This window comes from Cupressus sempervirens, chromosome 5, assembly GCF_028749045.1.
Source record: "Cupressus sempervirens isolate cs-2001-9-10 chromosome 5, ASM2874904v1, whole genome shotgun sequence".
Classification (NCBI taxonomy): Eukaryota; Viridiplantae; Streptophyta; class Pinopsida; order Cupressales; family Cupressaceae; genus Cupressus; species Cupressus sempervirens.
The window spans coordinates 434851856-434873946 of NC_143122.1; positions in this window are offsets into that span (position 1 = coordinate 434851856).

Consider the following 22091-nt stretch of genomic DNA (forward strand, 5'->3'; position numbering starts at 1 on the left):
CCAACCGTCGAAAACAAGACAACGATGTCATAAATCAGTGTTGTCGGTAAAAGAGCCGGTGCTAGAAGAAAAATTTGATGACCAAAAATAAGGTGGCATATGTCAAAAGCTGAATGAATGGAAAAAAAAAGTCCATAAAATCGCTTGGAAAAAAACACAAATTGTTGTTTATTGCAAATAACTTTTGACGAGGGATGCCACATGGCACAAGCTACCAATTCAATGTAGATTTGGTAGTGTTTTCAAGGTACAACATACAAGAATCCCAAGGATTGTGTAAGGGAATCAATATTAGAAAAGACAAATACCACCAATTGTGCACTAATATAAACCAAAAAATCAAGCACAATAGCGTTGGCAAAATGAGTTTCTCATAGAAAAAGGCATGAATGCTGGAACTTTCAGCCAAGAAATAAGGCAAGAGCATTAAAATCACAGATAACTTACTCACTGCTGCAAACACCACATAGAACTCCAATATCTCAAAGGGCCAAACCATTACATGGAGAATTTTGACACCTGTCCATATGGAGCACACATAGAGGTACTAAATATGGAGGTTGGAGGTCAATCACATGGCACCAAAATTAACTCCAAAAGTGCCACTTCTCCCATAATTCCACGATCATCTAATGAAAGATCCACTCCAAAGGATACCAGACCTCCAAATAATTCTGCATGCTTCTCCAATAAATCATGCAAAAAAATTGCCTAATCCAAGCTCTTGGCAGGAGAAACAACAGAAGAACCCCCCTAATGCAGACAAGGGTGAGGTGACAGGCAACTAAAAAAGTGGGCCAAAAGAACTGCATGTCAAGGAACCATGATCAAGATACACAAAAGAGTACATATGTGTGTACCGAGGTGATCAATGTCAGACACGTCATGAAGCTAATGTCATGAAAGGGACACTCACTGGACAAAGGAAGATGACAAACAAAGGCAAAACATCAACCCCCCATGACACTTTAATCAAAGTAGTGCATGTACAATAAGGCACAAGATATGGTGAATCCCAAGAATACAATAATCTGCATGAGTGTCCTCAGATGACATTGTTTGAATTAGAAGGCAAAACAAGGCAAACAACTGAAATGAAACTATAGATGCAGTATGACACTTTATCTGTGTGCATTTTCAAGAATGTAAACAAAAGATGTCTAAATAGATCAAAAGAGATATAATACTAATACAATAGATAGTACAAGTCATGATGAATCATCTGAAGCAAAGAAATCGGTCCTCGGACTTGAAACAACCAAGATATCACCTTTATGCAAACACCTGTTATAGAAGAGAGAGGCAAAAAGCTATGGAGGCAAGAATTACTAGATCCATAGATGAGACATTCGTGATGAGAAAAAAAGAGATTGCTATTATCAACAATGAAATTATCTCAGTTCTCAATTAATACAATGAGAGACCATCCTTATAAAGGAGATCGAAATCCTAAAAAGGTCTAACCTAGGTTGCATCAAAATAATTAATAAAAGAATTAATTATTAGATGCCTAAAGTTTAGCTTAAGCAACTAGAGTTAATTAGGAAATATCTAATTACTCTAACAATAACCTTTGGTGTACCATGCAGCTTTTGGATATTCTCCAAGAAAATTTTTGCCACTATACTTGCCGTAAAAGGATGTGATAATGCAATGAAATGTGCATATTTAGTGAGGCGATCAACTACTACCATGATGAGATTATGACCTTTAGATTTGGGAAGCCCTGTGATGAAGTCCATGGATGCCTCTTCCCAACGCTTGCTAGGAATAGATAAAGGCTGCAAAAGACCTAGTGTCTTAATTGTTTCCCCCTTATTTCTTTGACAAACCAAACATTCAGCCACACATTTTTTAACATCGCCTTTTGGCCCTTCCCAAAAAACTTCCAAAATCCTAAATGATCACCAATGGGGACTCATGTAGCTCTATGAGAATCTTGTGTTTAAGAGTGGAATTCTTGCTGATATACAATTTCTCTTTATACCAAAGAATATCCCCTTCAAAACAAAACTTATCAGAACTACTAGGATCACTTTTCAATTGCTGGATGAGATTACTTGTTGCAACATCATTTTGCCACTTTGCTTTGGCTTCTATCACTCAATTTGCTTGCAATATTGAAAGGGCACACAATAAGGCTTCATCTTTTTCATCCTTTCTAGAAAGTGCATGGACCACAATATTTTCCTTCCCTTTCTTGTATACAATTTCAAAGTCATATCCCAATATCTTAGTGACCCATTTTTGTTTCTCTTCCAAAGATAGTCTTTGTTCCAAAATATATTTTAGGTTATCATGATCTGTCTTAACCTTGAAGTGTCGACCCATTAAATAAGGCTTCCATTGTTTAACTACATGAAAGATTGCTTGCATTTCCTTCTCACAAATAGGTTTGAGTTGATTTTTACCTTTTAATTGACGACTCTCAAAAGCAATTGGTCAACCTTCTTGCATGAGAACTGCTCCTATCCCATTTCCAGAGGTATCCCATTTCACAATGAATTCCTTAGTGAAGTTTGGAGTGGCAAGCAGTGGAGTTGTACACATAGCCTCCTTCAATAGCATGTTTGTTCTCAAGTTGTTAACCTTTTGATAAGAGAACCTTTCTTTGATACCAATTGTTGGAAATGTAATGATAACCTAGTGATTGAGAGGCGGGGGGGGGGGGGGGGGTGGGGGGCGCAAATCAGGAACCACTTAAAACTTCTTCTTCTTCTTAATCCCACTTTATTAGATTATTTAATCTATTTGCATGCATGGAACATAATGTAATAAAGTAACAAAACCATAAAACTATGACAAAATAATTGGTAACCTAAAAACCCTCCAAAGAGAAGGTAAAACTAGTGTGAGGATGACACCCACAATGCTTCACTACTACAGTAATAAAGTTGGCCTGTTAAGGCTTACAATTGATCACTTCTAGTGATCTACTCAATTAAGAGTAAATAAGACTTCTAGGTCCACCTTGTAAAAGAATTTAGACATTACAATAAAGTATGCACTCTGTTAGGAGATTTTGCAAGGACTATTAGGTCTACTTGGCTAGAGGATTTGAGATTGATGCACCTATTAGGATGAATGAACAAGTTGATCTCTGTTATGCAACTTTATTTGCTGATGAAGATCCTTTAAATTGTATAGTGATCACTTGACTGAAGACAAAAAGAGTCTCTTCTTTGCCTTTGTACTGCTTGACAGCCTCCTAATCAATTCACTATTCTATTACCCATATTCTCTTATGATAATAAATGTAACTCCATGATATCTCATTTGGATGAAACAAAGTGTCTTCCTTATATATCAATCCAAAGAGTAACTTTGTATTAGATTAGCTATAATAGCCTTACAATAGTTTCAAAAACAATTACCAAGTCAGCTCTGTTAGAAATTTATTCAGTGCTCCTCTCAGGATTCGTGATAAGGGCTTAACTACCTCTTATGTACTATAAGTTGAGTGGTTGTAACAGGCGGTGCAAAAAAAACCCCACTCTAACAAGTGGTATCAGAGCTTTGTCACATGTTCAAATATTCAGACCCTCAAGTAACGATGAGGGGGAGATTGTTAGAAATTTATTTAGCACTCCCCTTAGGATTCATGACAATGGCTTAACTATCTCATATGTACTATAAGTTAAGTGGTTGTATTGGGCATTGAAAGATCGATCTTTTGGTGCAATGATAACCCCACTCTGAAAAGCTCAGTGTTAATACTTGGGTCTAATAACTTACTCAAGTGATATGGAGACACTCGAGAAATAGTGTCAACTCGACTGACTTTAGTACTCGGTTGACTCTGGATGCTCGGTTCACATTGATCACTCAAAAAACTTAGCTAGCTCAGTTGACACTTGTCTTCCTACTCGGTTCTCATTCTGAAACTGAAATGCTAAACTAACTTGGTTTATACTAGAGCTCGGCTGCCCCTATAAACTTGTTTTACACTAGAGAAGATAAGATAAGATAAATTTATTAATGTCCAAAAAGAGAACAACGAGGGCATAATGGACTAGAAACAATACAAAGGGATAACATCAGCAGGGAGAGCACCAAATGGTGTCTGTAGAAAGAAAGTGAAAGAAAAACAACAAAATAACTAAGAAAAGGAAATAACAATAGCTATGAACTTCTCATAGGCAAGAAGCAGTCCAGAATGGAAAGGTGGACATTAGGGCAATCAAACACTCTGGAATGTTGCCTCTGAGGTCTACTAGAGGGACATTTCCAAGTATAATCTCTGTGGGGTCTTATAGATCTGGTGTGAACTAAGATAGTGTAGAAAGACTGCTTTGATCATTGGGCAAGAACTATGGGACTAAAGAAATAGGGGATGAGATGTATAGGGGTTGAAGTTGAGCAAAGCTGGTGCTGTATAGTGTGTTCGTGAAGCTACATGGTCTCCTGAAGGTAGAGTGCAAGATAGTGCTGGTCAATATATCTGAAGAATGAGGGAAGAGATCGACATTCTCTGAACAAATAGTAGAATCTCCCTCGAATCTCATAGTAAATAGGACAGGGAAAATAAATTGAGACTTGGTCTCGACCTCCCTGAGGTGACAAAGCTGACAGATCCTATCCTCCCTACCAATCTAGTGATCAGTCTAAATACGTAGCCGGTGAGATTTCACCCTAAAAGATCCCAAGGAGATGCAAAGAGCACGAGTTCAACAACGAGTGAGGTACCAGGGACGTAAGATGATCCCGTCCTGGATATCAAGAAAGTGCTCAGCATAGAAGGCCATGCATGGACGGAGCCCACCTGGGGGATTCGTTCAGGTCATGATAACATACTGTCTATAGATGTCAAGTCTAACATGCAAATTCAACTCCCGTTGAGGTGGAAGAAGATGGGTTGGAGCATCTAGAGAAAACTGGAAGGGGGAAGACAATTGAAGCTAATACCAATTGAGCCCAAGAGACCAGAGACCTAGGTGTCCCAAAAATGAGACCTATGACTAGAGTCTGAATTCACAACCTCCATAGAAGAATAGTAAGCCAAGTACGAATATCTGTGATGATCATTGGCAAAGCTCTGGAGTTGGTGAAGAAGCCAAACTAAATCAAGGATGGTCCCCAATCTGAAAGGGTGAGCACCAAAATCAACCTGAATAATGCTGTGTGGTGTGAACTGGTGACATCTAATAATGCACCAAAGGAAAAGAGTTTGAATTCTCTCAACAAAGGCTTAATCAGACTCCAAGAGGGAGGGGCCCCAAACAGTAGAGCCATAGAGGATATTTAGCTTGACCAGGGAGTCAAGAAGAGACATCTTAGTCGCGGTGTTTTGGAAGTGGTGTCACAAGCACTGTTGCTCAAGAATAGCTAGGGGGCCAAGCCGCTTGTTGACTTTGGGATGCATGGCTAGTCTCAAGCTGAATCAAGGTCTAGAAAAATTAACCCCAAGTAAGTATATGAAGATGCAGTCTCGATCTCGGTACCCTGGAAGTAAAAATGGAGATGAGATGTCCTCAAACAATTGAAGACTATAACCTGAGTCTTTCCCAGATTTACAACTAGGTCACGTGAGTTGTAGAAAGAGGCCAAGCCCTCAAGGAGTCGCTGAAGACCATCGGGAGAAGATGCTAGGAGAATCACATCATCAACAAATAAGAGAATAAAGATCAATACCTGATGTAGATAACAACTATTGCTAGGGAGCGAGCAATCATAGATAAATTCCTCAAGCTCGTTGATGTAGATGCCAAAAAGAGTGAGGGAGAGAGGACAAACCTGTTTCACCCCTATAGTGCTCTGGATAGGATCAAAGAAGCCATGTGGAGTCTTGAATTTTCCCTCGATGCACTCGTATAACCTCATAATAGTTGTAAGAAGAATCTCTGAAATCCTAATATCCCAAAGACATTGAAAGAGAGTCACATGAGGAACAGAGTCAAAGGATTTGTGGAAGTCAAAAAACCAACAATAAACTTTCACCGAGTGGTGGCGAGCCTCCTCAATGATGGCCCGTAAAGTCAAAATGTGATCAGTGGTCTAAAAGTCTGAACGAAACCCAACTTGACCTCTATCCCAAAAATGTTGCTGATCAAGCTCCCTAGATAACATACCATTCAACATAGTGACATAGAGTTTGGAAAAGGTATGCCCAACCATGATGGTCCTATAGTTTTTGGGGTTCAAAGTTGGCCCAGATTTATGGATCAGATAGATAATATGTTGTGACCAAGAGTCGGGGAAGCCAACGCAAACCACTCGATTAAAGAGCACTATAAGAAAGGGACCCAAGACAGAGATACCCAACTTGAAAAATTCTGCTTGAAATTCTTCCTCATCCAGAGTTCTACTACTATTCATAACTCTAACTGCCTCACAAATGTGGGAAAAGGAGAAGAGGTGACAATGAGTGGGGGGTAGGATGAGATGGAGAGGGGGCTGGCCAAGAATATCATAGAGAGTGGAGGTGTGGGAGGCAAGGAAGTGAAGGTCCAGAGTAGAGTGAGGGGGGGGCGGGGGGGGGGTGGCGAGGAAATATGGTGTGCCAAAAGAGCTTTAGAGACTGCAAGAACATGGGACAAAGAGACTTACATTGCAGTAAAGTGAACTTCTATTTCTTATGGTGAAGAAAGCAACAGTAGTCGAGCCTCAACTGAGATGAAGAGGAGGAAGAAGTAGTGGATGGAGTAGAGCAAAGCATGTGACGAAAGGATTTGTAGTCGTCATCAAACCATTGGTTCATGGGGCAAGACCTACAAGTGGGGCGAGGGGTGAGCGAGGAGGTGCAGTGGGGAATGGAGAGAAGGGATGACTCCCACAAGGTGGACGCAAGTGAGTGGAACGTGGAGATGATGTCCTTGGAGTTGAGGAAGGGGTCATGGGAGAGAAGTCATTTGAGGTGGTGGATGAAGAGCTCCACGTCCCCATCAGAGAAGTGAAAAGAGGTGCGAGCATGGGGGGAGGGAAGAAGGGGGCGAGAAGAAGCGGATAAGCAAGGGGGAGAAGATGTCAAGGGTCCCTGAAGGGTGATGCTAAGGAAGGCATGGACAACTAGAGGAAGGCGAGATATGGTAAAGCAACAAATGAGAGGGATGAAGGAGGCAGTAGAGAGAACATAGTCAACAATGCTAGCACCACCACCATGTGGCCAACAAGTGAAGAGTTCGGATCTAGGAAAACAAGAGAGCCCATTCAAAATTATCACTAAGTAAGAAGACTTACAGAGTTGTAATAAATTACAACCATACCTGGTGAAGGGCCCTTGACAATCCTCAGAGAGCCAAAATAGACCTACAAAACCAGGATCAGAAGTAGTCATACAGAACTAGAGCTTGGTTAACATTGTCTTCCGTGATGACTTAAGTGTTTTGGCACTAATTACAATATTTATTACCATAGGGTCAATATTTTGGTCTTCTAGATTTATAGACCTGAATACATATGTATGATTTTCAAGAAAAGTTAATACAAACTGAAGGATCAACGAAGTTATACTATATAGATCTTGTCTCTTTTTGTTTTGTTCTTTGATCTTCTAAATTTGACATTAAGTTTATGTGAATTCTCTATTGTAATTCATTTTGAATTGTATCTCAAATTGCATCTCTCTTTTAATCTAATGGGTTAATTAATTGCTTTAGATGGTTTGAGAATATCGTAGGGTTTTACAGAAAGATTATGATAAGTATGATATTTTATGGTATATTGATTTCACTTATTAGATAGGGGAATAGATCACAAGATATGGAGTCAAATTTTTTAATTAGTACCCAATTGATAAAGCACTTTTCATATTGAATTTTGAATGGGCATGAAATGTCACACAGTGACAAAATCTTTTAATCAAAACTTTTATATTTTATGTTATATTCGAGATATGATAGATTTGGCCTATACTTGACTTAGGAAATACTAGCAAGGAAAATTAGATATCCTATGTCCCTTATGTTGTCTGTATGTTAGAAGATTCAAAGATCACCTTCTTTTATAATGAGGATTAATATTCAAAAGTTATAAAGAGGGAAATATTGATTAATCCTAGGTATACCCACTTGAATTTTGTAGAATTTAGAGTGGAGAAGATGGTATTGTCATGTCAGTTGGTCCTTTTGGTTTGATTGTATATACTAATCATGGTTTGTAGCTAACTCTTAGGTATATTCCACTTTCAAAAAAGGTGGTTCAAACCCTGTCAAATTAGGAGCCAACTGTATATGAGAAATATGTTAGCAAGAAATACTAATCTATTAAGAGAACAAAGCATTAACTAGCATAAAAATCATAACATATATGAGAGACAAAGTGAAACCCTCAAATGAGAATATGAGCCATATAATGGCTCTCCCAATGAGGATGGTCACTTGATTTAGGGATGAGTCTAAGTAAAGGATTGGTATGTATGCTTAAACTTGCTCTATGCTTCAATGGTCGGGATGAGTAAATGGAAAATTGGTAGCTTTGTGAGCTCTCAATTTGGCATTATAAGGATGTGGTTGATGGCTTTTGGTTCTCAAACTAGCATTATAACTTTGGCTTAAAGGTTGTGATGAAATGGCTTGGGAGGGGATTTAATTTATAGGCTAAGGGCTTGAGGGATGGATGGCTAAGATGCAAGGATGGGGAAATGGTTAAGGAGGGTTGAGATTGCATGAGAGGAGAGCACATGGATTGTGCTTCCTTACAGTCAATTAGAAAGTGACACATGTCATAGGGTGAGTGGATGGAGGAAAGGGCAAGGATGAGTCAACAAAGGAGGCTCAAGGGATAATATCTTAATAAAGACCCTTCATAAATAGTTTGTAAGAGCAATGAATGGGCTTGTAAGAGTCTTTATGGCCTTTGTAAGAGCATTGAAGGCTTAGTGGTTGGGAAATTTTGGAGGGAGTTGAGATTGTTGACTTTGCTTGGCTTAGGAAAGTCTTAAGCTTGCTTAGGGAATGTGACAAGGTTAGGGGGGGATTAGAGGTGATTTAGGATTAGACTAAGCTTGTTAGAGATATGCAAGTGGATGGCCTTCATGAGGGTGGGTGAGTTAGTGACTAAGCTTAGTTAGTATGGGTGGATGGGGTGGATTAGGCTAAATGAAGGGTTAGGGATAGGTTAGGGGTTATTAGATTTGAGGGTTTTATTTATCAAATAGATTTATTTAATAAATGGGGATTTTGGAATTAAATAGAAGAATAGGATTTAATTGATAAATGATAAGTTATTTGATTTATCAATTAGGACTATAGATGATTAATTAAATTAATCAGCTAGGGGATGGAAAATGATTAATTAAATAAAAATTTAATTAATGATACCTTTATAGATAGCTAAATAGGATTACCAAAGCGGTGTAATCAAATTTAGGTGTCTACAACAACAAAATGGTGATTGTACTAGAGAAATATGACGTGATTTTTGTTTAAGCATATGTTACATATATTAGACTAGTGTCCTTTCTTGTGTCACACAATTGAGTCTATTGATGAAGAAAAAATAAGTTCTTGGTTAATGCCTTAGGTACATTTCCTAGAACAGTTTGCATTATTTTATGTGATAAGTGGGCTAGTTAAGTCTTAACATTCTTCACGGGGTTAGAATACACACTCTGCTTTGATTGGTTCAGCCTATTATAGATTCTCAAGGTTTCTCACTAATAAAACCTTATTCCCTTGGTGGGTGGCAAATTGGTCAAGGTTTGTTAAACCATTGTTTAAGTTTGCATTTGCAAATATATAAATCATTGATAGAAGAAAGAACACAGGTGCCTATACAAGGCTACGTCCTGATGTCCCACTACAAATAGAATTACCCCCAATAAACAAACAATACTAGTGTAAGAAGAAAGGGGATCCTAGCCATGCTTAGAATTGGAAAGCTAGGAATAATATGAGGTATAACTTGTAGCCCCAAACTGTAGAAGAAAAGGGATTTTCCTCTTTGAGTTCTAAGTCTTAAAATAATGGATTTTTGGAAGGGATTTTGAATAGTCCTTTACAAGAAGAGGGAATATACCAAGATAAAGGTATCTCATCCATAGGTGCACTAGATCTATGCTTAATGACTCAAGAATTATGAGTCAATGTGGAAATTTAGAAAATACACAGTTGCCGCAACTAGGACATATTCCATTCATTGAGATAAACCTTATAGATCTTAGTGAAAATATTGGATCTGAATCAACTAGAGTAAACACTAGTGACTTATATATTGAGTTAGAAGCCGTTAAGAGAAAAGATATTGAAGAATATGTCAAGCGCAAGCATTCATAGAAAGAAAAGGAGGTGGAAACCATGAATTCCCTCATGGAGAGAGGTAATTTCCTTAGGAGAATATCTTTGTTGAAAGAGAAAACAAGAGACTAGAAGAGAAATCCATATATTTACATGCATATATTTTTGGGGATATAGGAAACTTGAGATCAGAATGTATGGAAAGAGAATGAGCTTTACATGATAAGTTTTAGTTTGCAAAGGAAGGGCCAGTCATTAGTCAGATCCATCAGTACAAGCCCATTGAGAAGGGAAAGGTTTCTGTGAGTACCTCCAATCCTATAATTAAGGCTGTAGATAAAAGCAACTAGAAGATAACTAGTATTCACATAAATGAACCTATAACAATCTCAAAAGATGTTCCTTCTATGTCAAAAATTGATATAGAGCTAGAGAAAGCTAGGAAGGAACATGAGGACCTTGCTAAAGAATTGAAGAAATTTGAAAATGAAGCATATACTACAGAAACGAGAAGGAAGATTCGATTCCTTAAATCCACCTCATGCCTTGGTGTTGGCCCCATCCTATCTTTTTGAGGTATGTCTCCTGGTCCCATTCATGGTCCTACAACTATAAATTTGAGAAATTCTTAGGCTAATCCTAAGATATCTTCTAGTACAACTGGTAATGTGACATCTGGACAACCAGTAAGTGCTAGTATGGAAATATTGCTACAAATGTTAGCCATAGTGGTAGTGGTGGGCTAGTTTCTAAAAGAGACATATTTATTAATGAAGATATAAAGATAAATGCTTTATGGGTATTCCTTGATACCCCAACCTAGTCTGTAATGAATTAATAGACAACACAACCAAGTTCACTAGAAACAATACAATTAGTGGAGAGAAACATCTTAGGATTTTTACAGACATGTTGAATGATTATGAAGTAGAATATAAAGATGTTATGAAGTTATTTGTGCATTCACTTATTGAAGATGCTAGAGATTGGTTGGTGAGACTCCCTGATGATAGTATTACTTCTTGGCATGATTTGGAAAAGTGCTTCAATGAAAAATATGGTGAATAAACAAATTTTGGTTTCATACTAAATGAATTTATAACATCAAGAAAAACTAGAATGAGTCCACTTTTGTTTTTAATGTAAGATTTTAGAAGGGGATGTACAAATTGTTCCAAGTAATGAAGTTGGATGAGAATTTGTGTCTTTCAACCTATTTCAATGTATTTGACAATAAGATGGCATACATTATGAAAGATAAATATCCTAAAACCCTAAGGGATGCTTGCAAGATTGTAGTAAACACTAAATATAATAGAAGAGCATCGATAAAGTTAGGAAGAAGGGATGATCCTAATCTATTTGGTACAAGAAATAACAAAAGAGAGAATGACAAGCTCGTGGGAAACAAGAAGTTAGAGGAAGACAAAATGGATAAGTTCTTTAACATGTTGAAAGACATGAAGCCTACCATGAGTAATGCAAATAAAGGGGTTGCGAATGAGAGACCATAGTTTAGACAAAATTTCAATACGCAAACTAGGTTACAAAACTACCCCTATAATACTCAATGGAAGGATGAGAAACCTATTACCTATACTGCTAAGAGTAAAAATGTCACTAGATATATTGCAAATAAACATTCAATATAAAAATATATACTCCTTGGTGTATGGATTTTAAATCACCACATCTTCCAGAATATTGTGTAGTTACCTAGTCAATGGCTACATCCCAACAATCTATATAAGAAGAAGAAGAAGAAGTTGTTGATGAATAGAACCATGATGATTTGGCTTGCAACTGAGTGAGCACTTACTGCAAGTATGATATTGAATTAGAACTAGAAGAGTTAGAATTGGATATAAATGATCAGAGAAATAATTATGATAATTTCCACTAGCAAATTTTTCCTGATGGTTAAGGGGAGGTGGATAATAGAGGATGTAACATGACATCATATGTAGGCCATATTAGTTTGAGAAAATAATTAAAAGAAGATATTGATAAAATAACTGCAAATATGGTGGCTCAAATTCAAAGTACTTACAACATGAGAAATAGGGTTGTAAATAGTGATGTTGGAAAAACATCATGTATCTTCATTAAGGATGTTACTCATAAATTTTTTGATGTAGATGTAAAGGAAAAATGGTGGCAGCTTATGAAGAATGTGAAAACTCAAAGTGCTAACAAGAAGAAAGGATCTACTGAAGAAAAAGTACACAAGACCAAGACTAGAAAACAAGTTGAGATTACCACAATTCAACTACAAGATGATAAAGGTATGCTTATTGAGATTCCTCCTTACACCCCTGTAGACATGTTCTCTATGTTATCACATATTACTCTAAAAATTCTTTTTTTCTGAAATGTTTGGAATAGAGGAGCATAAAAATAAAGCCTTAGTATGGTTAGGAGGTGTTGGGAATGATAGTACTACTGAAAATAAGAAGCCTTTAGAAGCGAAGGTGAAAGCCCCACCCAAACAAAAAGAGGATGAGGGAGTAGTTTCTCAAATTCCACCTATGTATCTTGATAATTATGCAACAACTTATATTGAAAACATAGATCCCTTCTTTTTAAGTTTGATTATAAATGGAAAAACTGTAAAGGATTGTATGATTGATTCCAGTGCTTCAAATGCTCTTTTGCCCTTTAGGATAATGAAATCTCTTGGTTTGAAAATGGATACCAATAAAGGGAGGTTTTGTACCTTAGACTAGAGAGGTACCTTTCATAAGAACTATTAGTGCACTTCCTTAGAAACTAGCTGCATACTATGACAATGACTTGACTATGAGTGTGTTGGTAGTGGATATCCTACCTAAGCATGGTATGTTGTTTTCTAGGAAATGGAGTGCTGCCATGGGTAGAAATTTGCAATGTGACTTGTCTTTTTCTACATTCCACATTGGTGTCAGATCTGTGAAGATAAATGGAGACCTAAGGGTCACCCATATGATTGAGGAAAATGTAGACAACAATACAACTTATTTCTTGGATACCGATATAAATTCCTTTAGGGAAGAATTAATTATCTTAGAAAAAGAAAAGACACCTGCCCTTACAGTTCAAGAAGCCAAAAATATGTGTTAGAGAAAGGGGATCTATGGACTATGTATTATTATGGGGCAATTTCTAAGGAGGGATTTAGTGCTGGTGTGGTACTTATTTCATTAGAGAAGAAGACTTTCAAATATTCCTTTACCTTGAATTTTATGTGCACAAATAATATTATAGAGTATGAAGCACTTCTCTTGGGTTTAAAACTAACTGCTAAACATGTTATAAAGTTCTTGTATGTAATTGGTGACTTTGAGTTAGTAGTATTATACATCAAGCAATCATATGCATTAAAAAATAAAAGGTTAAACTAGTATAGGAATGTTGTATGGGATGAAATTGAACCCTTTGATGCATTTGGGATAACCTAGATGGACATGACTAACAATAAGATGGCTGATCTTCTAGCTAATGTAGCAATTAAACCAGATCATATCACTTTTGTATGGGTATCCAAAGTTGAAGTGCAAACCAAGCCTTCAATTCCTGACAATGTTGAAAGCTGTCAAGTATTTGAAGATGGTGTTGATATTTTGAATTTTCTAAATTGTGAAGGTAAGTATCACAGATAGGAGTTGGATTGCATGCACTAGTTGAGACCATAGATGACAAGGACACTATTTTTGGAAATGAGGTAATCTAATTCAAAACTAAAAAAGTTCCCAAAGGTTTTGTTTTTCTAGAAAGTGTCTTTGATAATCGAGACAGAGTAACATCAGATGTTAAAAATAAGAAAATAGAAGAGTTGGAATAAATAAATCTAGGTACAACTGAATCTCCAAAAAAAGTGTACATAAGAAAGAAATTGTTCCCTTCCATAAGGAAGTCCTTGATTAAATTGCTAAGTATAGACATATCTTTGCATGGCCATAGGAACACTTGAAAATCTATAGGGAATACTTTTTCAAACATGTCATCCCTTTGAAAGAGAATGCTAAACCATTTAGGAAGAATCAATGATTGATAAATCCTACTTTGGCCCCTAAAATGCAAGAGGTGTTGATGAAGCTCAGAGATGGGGGCATCATTAAGCCTATTAGACATTCCGCATGGGTCTCAGCTTCAGTGCTTGATAGAAAAATAGAATGGAGATATTAGACTATGTGCGGATATCAAATTAAAATATTTTATCTTTGAAGGATAATTATGGGTTGCCAAATATGGAAGCAATGTTGTAAAGAGTGACAGGTTCTAAACAAATGTCTATGATTGACAGTTTTTCTGGTTATAATCAAGTAGTGGTAGACAAAGTTGAACAATACAAGACTACTTTTACCACACCATGGGGAACTTATGTGTTTGTGAGAATGCCTTTTTGGATCAGCAATGCTAGAACCACTTTCCAAAGAGCTATGGATGTAGCCTTCATAGATTTTATAGACAAATCCATGGTGGTATACTAGGACAACCTTACTACATATTCTAAAAGGATAGAAGATCATTGGAGGCATCTGGAGAATTTTTTTGTGAAATCCTTAGAGTATGGAGTATCTCTTAACCCCAAAAAGTATGCATTTTGAGTAACTGAAGGTAAGCTCCTAGGTCATATAGTATCCAAGGAGGGGGTTAGAATAGAACCAAAAAGGGTTGCTACCATAGATAAAGTTTCCAGACCTAAAAATGTGAAGGGGATCCGATATTTCTTTGGACAGGTGAATTTCTTGTGAAGGTTTGTTACCAACTTTGCAAGAATTAGTAGAAGCATATCCAAAATTCTCAAGAAAGGAGAAGAAATTAAATGGGACAAAGAACCATCAACTACTTTCCAAAACATTAAAGATGCAATTAAAAATGCACCTGTGTTGAGAACTCTTGACTATAATAAGCCTATGCATATTTTTTCTTTTGCATCATTTCATATAGTTATTGTAGTACTACAAAAGAATGAGCATGGTTTTGAACAACCAATAGCTTTCTTCAACAAATCCCTTCAAGTTACATAATTAAAATATTATATAAATGAAAAGAAAGTATATGCTCTAGCAAAAGTGGTCAAGTCTTTTAGGTTCTATTTGATGGGAGCGACAATAATCACCTTTGTCCCTAGTGCTACTATCAAGGACATTTTCTCTCAATGAAAAGCATCAGGTAGAAGATGTAGGTGGCTAAATAGGATCCAAGAATTTAATATTTATGTTCATATTACTAAACTTTTCAGGGGTCAAGGCCTGAAAAATTGATGGCCTAATCAAATTTAGATTCAAATAAAGTAAATTTGGTGGATGATGATCATAGGCCATATATCTATGATATGGATTCTTGTGACTGGTATGTTATTTATTACTTGCAGTACATGTGTGCTCCTTCTACAATGAATGAAAATAAAAAGAGGGCACTAAAACTTGTGTTGTGATGTGGAGCCTAATCAGAGTTGGAGCTTTATTCAACATAGTTTTCTCCCCATATTATTTCTACGAGGCATCAGCTACTATTTTTTCTATTATTCTAGCCCTAATTTTGTAAGAAACAAAAAGCTTTTATAAAAAGGCTTAAGGTTAGGGATTTTCATAATGTGTGATGCAAAAATTGGTTCTTGAAATGGTATTGAGTTGTAAGGGATTACGAATTGTAATAAGGTTGTAATCACGGGATAATAATAATATTGGACTTGCTGTTGGTGGACGTAGCCTAGAGATTGGGTGAACCACATTAAAACTTGGTGCCTTGTGTCTCTTATATGTGATCTATTAGTTTTTGATATTAGTTATATTTGTATGTAATTGTTATTTCTATCTGAGGTTAATCCTAACAAGTGGTATTAGAGCCAGATGGTTGTCATTTTTTTTTCAGCAAGATCGCCGTCATTTTTTTTTTAGCAATCTTCTACAAGAAGATCTCATGGTTGAGTGGGAGTCTCATAGTTGAGTGGGAGCGATGGCAGACAAGGGTAAGTTGAGGGTTGACAATTTTAATGGGTAGAAATTTTAGTTATGGAAGATGCAAATGGAGGACTATCTTTATTAGAAGGATTTATGGAAGCTATTAGAAGGAAAAACTAAAAACCAGGGAACTATGACAAATGAGGAATGATAGATTTTAGATTGAAAGGAACTTGGAAGCATTCAGTTATGTGTGGCACCATTAGTGACATTTAACATTACAGAATCAAAGAAGACGGAAGAGTTGATGGAAACCCTAGAAAAGTTGTATGAAAAACCCTCCACTTCAAACAAGATATTTCTCATGAAGAGTTTATTTAATATGAAAATGGCAGAAGGTGGATCTATTGCAGATCACTTAAATGAGTTTAATACTGTAATTAGTTATTTATCTTTTGTGGATATTAATTTTGATGAAGAAATTAGGGCTCTCTTGATTTTGTGTTCTTTTCCTGAAAGCTGAAATGGCTTGGTAATGGCTGTGAGTAATTATGTTTTTGGATCTAATACCCTAAAATATGATGATGTGATCAGTGTTATTTTGAGTGAGGAAACTCGTAGAAAAACCTCTGGTGGATCTACATTAGGAAGTGCTTTGAATGCACAAAGCAAAGGCACAATGACTGAGAGATGAAATAATTCCAAAAATCATGGAAAATCAAGAGGAAGGTCAAAGGGGAAGAGGTCTCAATCCAAAGGAGCGAGAGATTGTTGGTACTGTGGTAAAATAGGGCATAAGAAGAAAGATGTTGGACTCAAAAGAACAATGAAGGAGATAAATTAGAAGGGAACAAGGAGGAAAATGTGGTAAGTAACAAATCCAAAGAGGATGCTTTGCTTATGTCTTTAGAAAGTATTGATGATTCATGGGTTTTAGATTTCGGTGCCTCATTTGATGCTACACCTCATAGAGGTTATTTTATTGATTATGTCCAAGGGGATTTTGGGCTTGTTTATTTGGGGGATAATGAACCCTATCAAAATTTTGGAAAGGGAAAAGTTAAGATTAAGTTATAGAATGCGAATCATTAGCTACTACATGAGGTAAGACATGTTCCAAGGCTAAGTAGAAATATAATTTTAGTAGGGCAACTTAGTGATGAGGGTTGTGTAGTTATTTTTAATGATAAAAATTGGAAGATTTCAAAAGGTTCCCTTGTAGTAGAAAAAAGTGTGAAATTAGGCACCTTATATCTTTGTATATGTCATATTGTTCCTTCTACTTTGATTTTTTTAGAGAAAAATGAATGGTCAGAAATAATTGCTGCAGTTGAGTAGGTAGAACAAATAGTTGCTATAGATCCTGATACAACACTGCGGTACAAAAAAATTGGGCACATGAGTGAGAAAGGTATGAAAGTACTTCATTCAAAGCAAGTTTTACCAGGTCTAAAATGTGTTAATGTGGATTTCTATGAAAGTTGTGTATGGAAAAAAAAAGAGAGTGAGTTTTTTGAAGTCTGAAAAGGAAAATAAAAGTGAGAAATTAGAGCTTGTGCATACAAATGTATGGGGACCAGCTAAGGTATCTTACCTTGGTGGCTCTCATTATTATGTTACATTTATTGATGATGCAACTAGAAAAGTATGGGTTTATTTCCTTAGATAGAAATATGATATATTTCAAACTTTTAAGAAATATGCTTGGTTGAAAATGAGATTGGAAAGAAATTAAAATGCCTCAGATCTAATAATGTTCGTGAGTATTGCAATCATGAATTTGAAGATTATTGCTTCACTAATGGTATTTTTAGATAGAAAACTATTCCAAGGACTCCACAAGAAAATGGAGTGGTTGAACGCATGAACAAGACTATAATGGAGTGTGCAAGGAGCATGAGGTTGCATGTAGGGTTTCCTTTAAACATGTGGGGGAAGGCTATCGATACTACTATATATTTGATTAATAGAGGTCCCTCTACTATGGGTTGTGGTATTCTAGAGGAAGCATGGACTAGTAAGAAGGTGAGTTATTCTTTTCTCAAAACCTTCAGTTGTGAAGCATTTGCTCATATAGATTTTGAAAATAGAACCAAGTTGAAAGCTAAGTCAAAGAAATGTGTATTTGTTGGATATGACATTATGAATTTGGTTATAGGCTTTGGAATTTTGAAAAATCATAAAATTGTAAGAAGTAGGGATGTCATATTCAATGAGAAAGTGTTGTACAAATATTTGTTGCAACAACATGAGAAGAAAGAAAATGATTATGTAGTGCTGGATGATACTCCAAAAGATGATGTTCCAGCAATTTCTCATGATATTTAACAACCATAAAAAAAAATGCCACACACACCAATGAATGTTAGACAGTCAACAAGGCTAACTAGACCTCCAGAAAGATTTTCTTCTTCCTTGTATTCTATTTTACTTACTGATGTTGGTGAACTTGAATGTTATGATGAAGCTATGCAGGTGGATACTAAGATTCAGTGGGAGTTTGCAATGAAAGAAGAAATTGACTCTTTGCTGAAAAATAAGACATGGGATTTATGCAAGTTGCTTGCAGGTAAAAATTCTTTACAGAATAAATGGGTTTATAGGTTAAAAGAAGAGGATGGAGGTAAGAAAAGATTTAAATCCAAGTTAGTTGTAAAAGGATTTGCACATAAAAAGGGCATTGATTTTGATGAGATATTTTCTCCTATTTTTAAAATGACTTTTATTTGCACTGTTTTAAGTATTGTGGCTATTGAAGATTTGCATTTGGAGCAGCTTGATGTTAAAACAACCTTCCTTCACAGTGATTTGGATGAAGATATATATATATATATGGCACAACCATAGGGATTTATGTCAAAGGTAAGGAGAATTTAGTGTGCAGATTGAAGAAACATTTATATGACTTGAAGCAAGCACCTCAACAATGGTATCCATGCATGAGCATGGATACAATAGGTGTCATTCATATATATATATATATATATATATATATATGTATATATATGTATATATACATATATATATATGTATATATATACATATATATGTATGTATATATATATATATATGTATATATATATATGTATATATATATATATATGTATGTATATATATATATATATATATATGGCACAACCACAGGGATTTATGTCAAAGGTAAGGAGAATTTACTGTGCAGATTGAAGAAACATTGATATGACTTGAAGCAAGCACCTCAACAATGGTATCCGTGCATGAGCATGGATACAATAGGTGTCATTCATATTATTGTGTTTATTTTAAGAGGTTGGATGATGACAAGTACATTATTTTATGTTTATATGTTGATGATATGTTTGTAGCTGGGTCTAACATGAATCATATTAAGGGGCTAAAACACTAGTTAGCACATGCATTTTCTATGAAGGATTTGGGGGTAGAAAAATAGATTCTTGGTATGAAGATTTGCAGAGATAGGAAGAAAATGATATTGACATTATATCAAGTTGATTATATTGCGAAGATGTTGCAATGTTTCTCTATGGAGAATGCTAAAACTGTCAGCACACCTTTACCTGGTCATTTGAAGTTGACTAAGGAGATGTGTCCCAAGACACAAGAAGAGGAGGATAAGATGTCTAAGGTATGCTATGCTTTAGCTATAGGAAGCTTGATGTATGCTATGATATGCACTAGGCTAGATATTGCACATGTAGCGAGAGTTGTTAGCAGGTATATGAGTCATCCGGGGATCGAGCATTGGAATACAGTTAAATGGATTTTCAGATATTTGAGAGGAACATCTAGTAAGTGTTTACACTTTGGGGGCTCTACTACTACTTTACAGGGATATGTTGACTCAGATTTGGTAGGGGATATTGATACTAGGTGGAGTACTACAGGTCATGTATTTATTGTAGGTGGGGCAACCGTGAGTTGAGTTTCTAGGTTACAGAAGGTTAATGTTTTATCCACTATAGAGGCAAAGTATGTTGCTACTATAAGGCAACCAAGGAGATGATATGGCTTTAGTTCTCCACGGAAGAGTTGGGGCATCCATAAAGGGATGATTATTTGTTCACAGATAGCTAGAGTGCCATTCATCTTGCAAAGAATTTAGCTCTACATTGAAAGACAAAACACATACAGTTGCGGTACCATTTCATTCGATCAATTTTGGATGATGGACAGTTAAAGATGGAGAAGATACATACACATGACAATCCAATGGATATGTTTATCAATGTAGTAATAAGGGAGACACTGAACTCCTCTTCAACTTTGGTTGTTCTTCTAGACTGAACAAAATCAAAGAACAATAGAGTCCAGGGTAGTTTGATATATTCTAGTGGGAGCTATAGGTTTAATAGTGCTATGATTAGTCTCCAAGTGGGAGGTTATTGTTCTGGAACCTGATTAGTCTCCGAGTGGGAGATTTTTGTGATGTGGAGCCTAATTAGACTTGAAGCTTTATTCAGTGCGATTTTCTCCTCATATTATTTCTATAGGGGTTTCGGGGCAGTGCCCCTAAGATGGGGTCAAGGGGCAGCACCCTTGCGGGGTCCTAGGGCAGTGCCCTAGGTGCGCTCCCTGTCACAGTACAGGGTGGGGTCAAGGGGCAATGCCCCTGCGAGGGTTTTTGAGGGTAGTGCCCCCGAAGCCAAAAATGACCTTATATTGTAGAAGGTGTCGGTTAGTATTTTTTCTATTATTCTAGCCCTAATTTTTTAAGTGACAAAAAGATTTTAAAAAAAGGCTTAGGGTTAGGGATTTTCATAATGTGTGATGCAAAAATTGGTTATTGCGATAGTATTGAGCTATAAGGGATTACAGATTGTAGTCAGGTTGTAATCACTAGATAATAATAATATTGGACTTGCTGTTGGTGGACATAGCCCAAGGATTCGGTGAACCATGTTAAATCTTTTGTCTTGTGTCCCTTATATGCGATCTATTATTTTCTAATATTGGTTATATTTGCATGTAACTATAATTTTTGTCTGAGGTTAATCCTAACAACTTGAAGCCATCAAATGTATTATTTTTGATGGAAAGTTATGGTGGAGGAACACAGAAGGTGCTTTTTTGAAGTGTGTAGACCAAAGTGATTCAACTAGAATATTAGATAAAATTCATAATGGTGTGTGTGAGTGCCATTACATGGAAAACATCATAGCTCACAAGGTAATAAGGTTTGGATTCTGGTGGCCTACTCTTTTTAGAGATGCTCACGAATTAGACCATTTCCAAAGGTTTGTAGGAAAATTAAAATTTTATGGGAATCTACCTTTGAAACTTGTGGAAGTGCAAGAACCTTTTTAACAATGGGGAATAGACTTCATAGGTAAGATTACTAATAAATCTAGTGGTGCTCACTCTTGGATATTAGTAGCCAAAAATTATTTCAGAGAATGGGTGGAAGCTTTCCCAACCATAAGATCAACTAACAAGGTAGTAAATGATTTTCTCCTGAATAATATCATTGCTAGGTTTGGTTGCCCAAAAAATTTGTAACATACAATGTTGTGTTCTAGATCTGATGAATATATAAAATTTTGTGATAAGTATGGAATAATGAAATCTACATCATTGCCATACCATCCTCAAGAGAATGGACAAGAAGAATCTAGTCATAAAAGTATTCCAGAGATTATCAAGAGAATCTTGAATGAGAACAAAAACACATGGGATTTTGAATTGCCTCTAGCTGTATGGGTAGACAAGGTGACAATCAAGATATCCATTGACCTAGCACCTTTTGATCTAATTTATAGGATTCATGCAAGATTTCCTCAAAATAATCTAATTGGGATGTATAATTTATCCAAAAGTATGATGATGATATAACTGATTATATACAAGAAAGATTGAATGGCTTTGTTGGATTAGATGAGAACAAAAGGGATGCATCAGTAAAAAATGAAAAGTTACAATTGTAGATGAAATACCTATTTGACAAAAAGAGTAGAAGGAAAAAAATTGAAATTGATGATTTAGTATAGTTATAGAATTCCACGATGGAGGATAAGGGTAAACATGAGAAATTTGATTT